This window comes from Dendrobates tinctorius, unplaced genomic scaffold (assembly GCF_039654945.1).
Source record: "Dendrobates tinctorius isolate UK_male_01 unplaced genomic scaffold, ASM3965494v1 ptg000011l, whole genome shotgun sequence".
NCBI classification, from domain to species: Eukaryota; Metazoa; Chordata; class Amphibia; order Anura; family Dendrobatidae; genus Dendrobates; species Dendrobates tinctorius.
The window spans coordinates 52,730,001-52,737,870 of NW_027361679.1; positions in this window are offsets into that span (position 1 = coordinate 52,730,001).

The following is a 7,870-nucleotide window of genomic DNA, read 5'->3' on the forward strand; positions in this document are numbered from 1 at the left end:
TTAACCAAACCATACTTAACCCTAACCCTGACCATAACCCTAACCCTGACCCTAACCCTTAACCAAACCATACTTAACCCTAACCCTAACCCTGACCCTAACCCTTAACCAAACCATACTTAACCCTAACCCTGACCCTAACCCTGACCCTAACCTTAACCCTAAACCCCCTTAACTAACCCTAACTCTAACCCAAACCCCTAAATTCCATGGTTAACAAAAAAAAACGCATACATAAGCATACCAATGCGCACATATGCGCACCCATAGACTTATATTGGGTGTCTTGCTGTAAAAAAAACGCATTGCGCGTGCATGCGTTTTTTTGAGGCAAATCGGACGCACAAAAAATGCAACAAGTTGCATTTTGTGCGCCCGAGCGCATACCGCAAAAAAACGCATGCGCGGTAAAACGCGTACAAACGCATGTGTATGCGCACATAAGCGCATCCCATGCAAAGTATAGGAAAAAAAAACGGATGCGCTATTTAGCGCTAAATTACCGCGAAAAAAAACGCAAATGTGAAACCAGCCTAAGAGGGTAGGATTTGAGCATTATTCTATGAATCATAGAATTGTAGAGTTGGAAGGGACCTCCTGGGCCATCTGGCCCAACCCCCTGCTCAAAGCAGGATTCGCTAAATCATCCCAGACAGATGTCTGTCCAGCCTCTGTTTGAAGACTTCTATTGAAGGAGAACTCACCACCTCTCTTGGCAGCCTGTTCCACTCATTGATCACTCTAACTGTCAAAAAGTTTTTTCTAATATCTAATCTGTGTCTCCTCCTATTCAGTTTCATCCCATTGCTTCTAGTCTTTCCTTGTGCATACGAGAATAAATATGATCCTTCTACAATGTAACAGCCCTTGAGATATTTGTAGACAGCTATTAAGTCTCCTCTCAGTCTTCTCTACTGCAAGCTAAACATTCCCAAATCCTGCAACCTTTCCTCATAAGACAGGGTTTGCAGACCGGTCACCATTCTGGTGGCTCTTTTCTGAACTTGCTCCTGTTTGTTGATGTCTTTTTTAAAATGTGGCGCCCAAAACTGGACACAGTATTCCAGATGAGGTCTGACCAAAGAGGAGTAGAGGGCAATAATGACTTCACGTGATCTAGACTGTATGCTTCTGTTAATACATCCTAGAATTGCATTTACCTTTTTTGCTGCTGCATCACACTGTTGACTCATATTCAGTCTGTGATCTATTAGTATACCCATGTCTTTTTCACATGTGCTGTGGCTTAGCCCTATTCCTCCCATTCCGTATATGCTTTTTTCTTTTTTATTGCCCAGATGTAGTACTTTGCATTTTTCCCTGTTAAAAACCATTCTGTTAGTTGCTGCCCACTGCTCCAGTTTATTTATTGATCTTAAAGATGTACTCCAATTGATGATTGTGTAACAAAAGAGGTGTACTTGCCTTTACTACGTCAAAACACAAAGCAAATGGAGACACAAAGCATAATTTTTACACTTTGGCAATAAGGTTGGTGGTTGTAGTATTTTGTACATAGGCTTGGATTTCACAGTCTATTGGCAAAGATAATTGGTGCACTGGAATAGGTCATTGACTGTCTAAATTTAATACATATGAGGATTCTGTAAGGAGTCCAAAATTAATCATTTAGGTTCTGTGAGCAGGTTGCGGGATGCAGTGAGGCACGATAGGCAGAGCAAGGGTTAACAACTTTTCTTTAACAATGGAATGAATAATCCGTGCAGGGAGATAAAGAGTAGAATGTAAGAATAAACAGTTCAAATGCAAAAGGATATGCAGGGTTAAGGAATAATGGATAAAGTGATGGCAGTTCTTTTGGGTAACTTGTGTCAGCAGTTTCTCGGGCTGTGGAAGCTGTTGGAAAGTCGATAGCGCCTACAACTTCTCGTGCGGTGCTTGTCCAATGAGGTCCTGTGGGCGACAATGGTCCGTCTTCTGGAGGCAGCGGTTGGTCTCTGGTACCTTCCGCTGAACTCCTAGTCCATAGCTTGCTGCAACCGAGATAGAGAAGGCCGCAGCACTGTCTGGGTCCAGCGTAGACTGGAGAGTGTAAACTGGCAAACCAGGACGCAAACGTTTATCCCGCATCCAGTCTTTCTTAAGCGGCACATGTGCTGTACTCACGGACGCAGTACGTACGGCACTTTGATCTCTGATAGTCACTGGGCACACTGCACTTCTCCCTCTATTATCCCCGCTGGTGATGGTGGGAGCCCATGGACATAGGCCGGTGCAGTCCCAGTGCTCAAGGGATGGAACACACCTCTCTCCTTGCTGCGCGCTGCCTGTTCCTGCAGAGACTGACTGCTTCCGCACGTGCTGTCCCTTAGTCACACCCCATGCTTCCGGGTGCAAAGGTATGTCCGGTCCCTTACTCTTTCCCCTGGACAACAGAGGAGACAGCCCCGACAGTTTCGGACCCGGCACATGACAGGTACCCACGGCCCGGTCCTCCACTCTACATTCTCCTTCTCCTTTAGCTCGCCATTCCACGGGCAAGAGTTCCTTATCTGGAATATTGTGTCCAGTTTTGGGCACCACATTTTAAAAAAGACATCAACAAACTGGAGCAAGTTCAGAAAAGAGCGACCAGAATGGTGACCGGTCTGCAAACCCTGTCTTATGAGGAAAGGTTGCAGGATTTGGGAATGTTTAGTTTGCAAAAGAGAAGACTGAGAGGAGACTTAATAGCTGTCTACAAATATCTAAAGGGCTGTCACATTGTAGAAGGATCAACTTTATTCTCATTTGCACAAGGAAAGACTAGAAGCAATGGGATGAAACTGAATGGGAGGAAACACAGATTAGATATTAGAAAAAACTTTTTGACAGTTAGAGTGATCAATGAGTGGAACAGGCTGCCACGAGAAGTGGTGAGTTCTCCTTCAATGGAAGTCTTCAAACAGAGGCTGGACAGACATCTGACTGGGATGATTTAGCGAATCCTGCTTTGAGCAGGGGGTTGGACCAGATGGCCCAGGAGGTCCCTTCCAACTCTACGATTCTATGATTCCTGCAGCAGACGTTGACACTCCTCCATCTCTTGGATAATTTGCTGCCAAATAAATTGGTCCTGTTCGTAATAGTTGTGGGGTATTCCAGATGTTGTTCATTCTGTACGGCGTAAGCCAGGTTGAGTAGTCGAGTCAGGTTGAGTAGTGGTGAGGACGGGGATGCCCCCAGGTTTAATGGAGCAGCCATCTCGGGAGTTTCAGGCTCCGGTACCTCTTCTCGGCTGATAAGTGGCGGGTCAGAAGAATATTCTTCACATTCGAAAGCTGTATAAGGGAGTGTTTCAGGAACGTTCAGCGCTCTCTCCGGGTGGTCTGGGTCTCATGACAAACAAGGAGGTAGCATGTTTCGATGGACCACTTGAATGGAGGCATCTTCCCCTTCAGGTTGAACCTCATAGACAGGACCATGGGATCCAATCTGGCGTTTCACCTGGTTTGGGATTTTTTCCAACAATACTCCAACTTGCCCCGAGGTCGCTTGTCTCAAACCAGTACTCGGTCTCTGGCCTTGAGAGCTGTCTCTTGCAGGGGCCTCGTATCATGATGTTCAAGCTCCTGAAACTTGATCTGTACCAATCGATGTAGAGTCTGTAAACGATGTCGATGTTCACGGACCTAGGTGGACACCCCCGTCTGTGGGTAGTCCTCCTCTGGGTCCAATTTCAGCTCAGTGCTCTCTCTCCCTTTTCAGCCGAACAGCAGCAGGGTGTATGGTGTGTATCCAGTTGTGCTGTGCACCTGATTGTTGTACACCCAGACTAATTGTGCCACATACACAGGCCAACGGACTTTTCTATCCTCTTCCAGTGTTCTTAGCATCTGAATCAATGACCGATTAAAACACTCACAGGCCCCATTTCCTTGTGGATGGTACGGTGTCATTCTGGATTTCTCAATCTGATACAGGCGATGTAGCTCTTCCATCACTCATCCTTGAAAACAGGTGTCTTGGTCGGAGTGAATTTTCTTCGGACAGCCACATACTCGGATGAAGTCCATGCAAATGGTCTGTGCCACCAATTTGGCAGTCTGATCGTCTGATCCCAGGTCAGAGTTACCACAGAAAATTTGGTAAAATGATTGGTCATCACCAGACAGTGTTCATAAGCAAGGTGAGCTAGACCCACGGTCAAGTAGTCGATCATCAATACCTCTAGGGGAGCAGAAGTCACGATGTTCTGCATAGGGCCCCTCTGTTCTGGAGGCTTAGCTAGTTCGTAGTTCCTGCATCATTGACAAGCCTCATCTACTGCAGTCTTTAGCCGGGGATCGTAGACCAACTTCTGCAGCCACTGGAACGTCTTCTCCAGGCCAAAGTGGGCCCCTCTCTCATGAGCCTCGGTGGCCACCTCACTGATTAGCTTTTTGGGAAGCACCACTTGCCAGGTGATTCCTCACTCTCGTGCTACCTCACTTTCCGATACAACAAGCCATCTTTCAATTGGAGTCTCTCCCACTGCCGGAGGATCTGCAGTGTTCCGGGGACAGGGCGTCTCTCTCTCTTTGGCTGGGAAGTTGCTTCAAGGCCACCCATTCCCTCAACTGAGCGTATCCTCCTGTTTAAGCCATACTCAGTCATCACGGGGTCATCCCAGGGTGTGTTCTCCGGATGCCTCCCCGATCTGTCCCAGCGTGGCCGCCAATGTCCCGGCGGGGTCTCGAAATCCAGGTGTTCTCTTCGGCCTCCAGCTCTTCATCCCGTTTAGGCCCAGGTCGATCGTAAGTCACTCTGGATAGATCATCGGCATGTGTATTCTCAGCTCCTCTCTAATATGCGATCATTTATCTATACATTGCTATACTGGCCACCCTTCTCTGCTCCAGGGCTCCCAGTTTTGCATTTTCTAGGTGGGACAGAGGATTGTTATCGGTGCGCACCAAGACTTCAGACTTTGACAGGTACTCAGCGAATTTCTCTGTCATTGCCCACACTAATGCCAGCAGTTCCAGCTTGAAAGAGCTGTAATTATCTGAATTTAGTTCGGAGACATAGAGAGACTGGCTCGCATAAGCAATTACCCGCTCTTTTCCATCCTGCATCTGTGACAATACAGCTCCTAGTCCATGTAGGCTTCCATCGGTGTGGAGGATGAAAGGTTGAGAGAAGTCTGCATAGGCCAGTACAGGTGCTTCAGTCAGGGCCATTTTCAGGGCTCGGAAAGCTTCTTCCTGGCTGTCTCCCCTCTGGATAATCCGGTTCTTTGCAACTGACGGTACTCCCTTCAACAACTCCAGCAAAGGATTAGCAATACGAGTGAAGTTTTTCATGAACCGTCCATAGTACCCAGTAAGTCCCAGAAAGGCCCGGACATCCTTCACAGTCTTCGGAGTGGGCCAGTCCTGCACTGCTGCTATCTTCTCACATGCCAGTCTTACTCCTTTGGCGGATACTACATGTCCCAGATATTCAATCTGCTTGCGGAAGAGGTGACACGAGGTTTCACTTTCAGGCCGTGCTTCTGCAGCTCACTCAAAACCTGCTCCAGCCGTTGCAGATGCTCCTCAAAGGTGGTGGCATAGACGATGATGACCTGTGAATGAGACCAAGCTTTCTGACACTGGGCAGCACATTTCTCTCTAGAATCCCTTGAGAGTCCTGAGATTTGATTGTACCCTGCAGATTCTACACACCCTGTGCCAGATGCAGCAAAGCAGCCACAGAACATAACAGAGCCTCCTCAATGTTTCACAGTAGGGACAGCGTTCTTTTCTTGATATACTTCATTTTTCTGTCTGTGAACATAGAACTGATGTCATATGCCTTGCCAAAAAGTTCCATTTTTGTCTCATCTGTCCATAGTATATTCATCCAGAAGCTTTGTGGCTTATCAACATGTAGTGTGGCAAATTTTAGTCTGACTTTTTTATGATTTTTTTTTTCAACAATGGTGCCCTCCTTGGTTGCCTCCCATGAAGTCCACTTTGGCTCATACAACGACGGATGGTGCGATCTGACACTGATGTTCCTTGAGCTTGAAGTTCACCTTTAATCTGTTTAGAAGTTTTTCTGGGCTCCTTTGTTACCATTCGTATTATCCATCTCTGTGATTTGTCATCAATTGTACTCCCATGGAGCTTAAATTTCTGAATAATATGTGCAACTGTAGTCACAGGAACATCAAGCTGCTTGGAGATGGTCTTATAAATTTTACCTTTCACATGTTTGTCTATAATTTTCCTTCTAATCTCCTGAGAAAACTCTTTCCTTCACTTCTTCTGGTCCATGTTGAGTGTGATACACACCATGTTACCAAATAGCACAGTGAGAATCTGTAGCCCTCTATACAGGCCCACTCACTGATTCCAAGATTGTAGACACCTGTGATGCTAATCAGTGGACACACCTTGCTTTAACATGTCCCTTTTGTCACATTATTTTCATGGGTACCATCATTTCTGTCCAGGCCTATTTCATGAGTTTTATTTTTTTTAAAAATTCTGTGGAAGTATGGTTGAAAAGCAACATCTGACTATCATTTGTTCATTTTCATAGATTTTTTTTATTTATTATTACTTTTGTCAGATTCAAGTTATTTCTGGCCATTTTTGCCCAGTCTCTTTCTTATTGTGGAGTCATGAACACTGACCTTAACTGAGGCAAGTGAGGCCTGCAGTTCTTTGGATGCTATTGTGGTAGGTTTTTTTACCTCTTGGATGAGTCGTCACTGCGCTCTTGGTGTAATTTTGGTCAGCAGGCCACTACTGGGAAGGTTCACCACTGCTTCATATTTTTGCCATTTGTGGATAATGGCTCTCACTCACTCTGGTTTGCTGGATTCCTGCTTTATAACCTTTTACAGACAGATAGATCTCAATGACTTTGCTTCTCCTTTGCTCTAGAATTTATTTGAATCGTGACATGTCTAGCTTTTGAATATGTTTTGATCTACTTCATTTTGTCAGGCAGGTCCTATTTAAGTGATTTCATGATTGAGAACAGGTGTGGCAGTAATCAGGCCTGGGTGTGGATAGGGAATTTGAACTCAGCTTCCTAAAGATGCGATAAACCAAAGTCAGTTTATGTTTTAAGGGGGGAGCAATCACTTTTTCACACAGGGTGCTGTAGGTTTGTATTTCTTTTTCCCTTTTTGTATTTCTTCTTCCCTTAATAATAAAGACCTTCATTTAAAAACTGCATCTTGTGTTTACTTGAGATATCTTTGTTTAATGTTTACATTTGTTTGGTGATCTGAAACACTTAACTGTGACAAACATGCTAAATAAGAAATCAGGAAAGAAGCAAAACAAAGTGGTCATTTTTTTCTCTTATTTTATTCCCACTGCTCCATGAGTATTCATTTGTTTTCTTCTAAAAATCCACAACTTAGTACAAAAATGTGTACCTTTTAATTTAGTGCTAATTTTTCGCAAGGGGGTAATTATGCGTAGATGCCAAAAGACAGTCCCCCAAACTACCTCTGAGCCAAGCTCAATTGGTAAAGACCATCAACATTAGCACTCAACAAAAAGTCCATATCTCTGGAACCAGGGCAGCACGGTGGCTCAGTGGTTAGCATTGCAGCGCTGGGGTTCTGTGTTCAAATCCCACCAAAGACAACATCTGCAAGGAGTTTGTATGTTCTCCCCGTGTTTGCATGGGTTTCCTCCAGATTCTCCGGTTTCCTTCCACATTCCAAAGACACACTGATAGGGAATTTAGATTGTGAGCCCCATCGGGGACAGCGATGATAATGTGTGCAAACTGTAAGGCGCTGCGGAATATGTTAGCGCTATATAAAAATCTAAAAAATAACAGATTATTATAACCATATAGAGGCACATGGCAAACGTTTGAAAAAGAAAAAAGTACTATATACAGGAAAGAAGCAGGAATAAAATATGAAAGAACACTG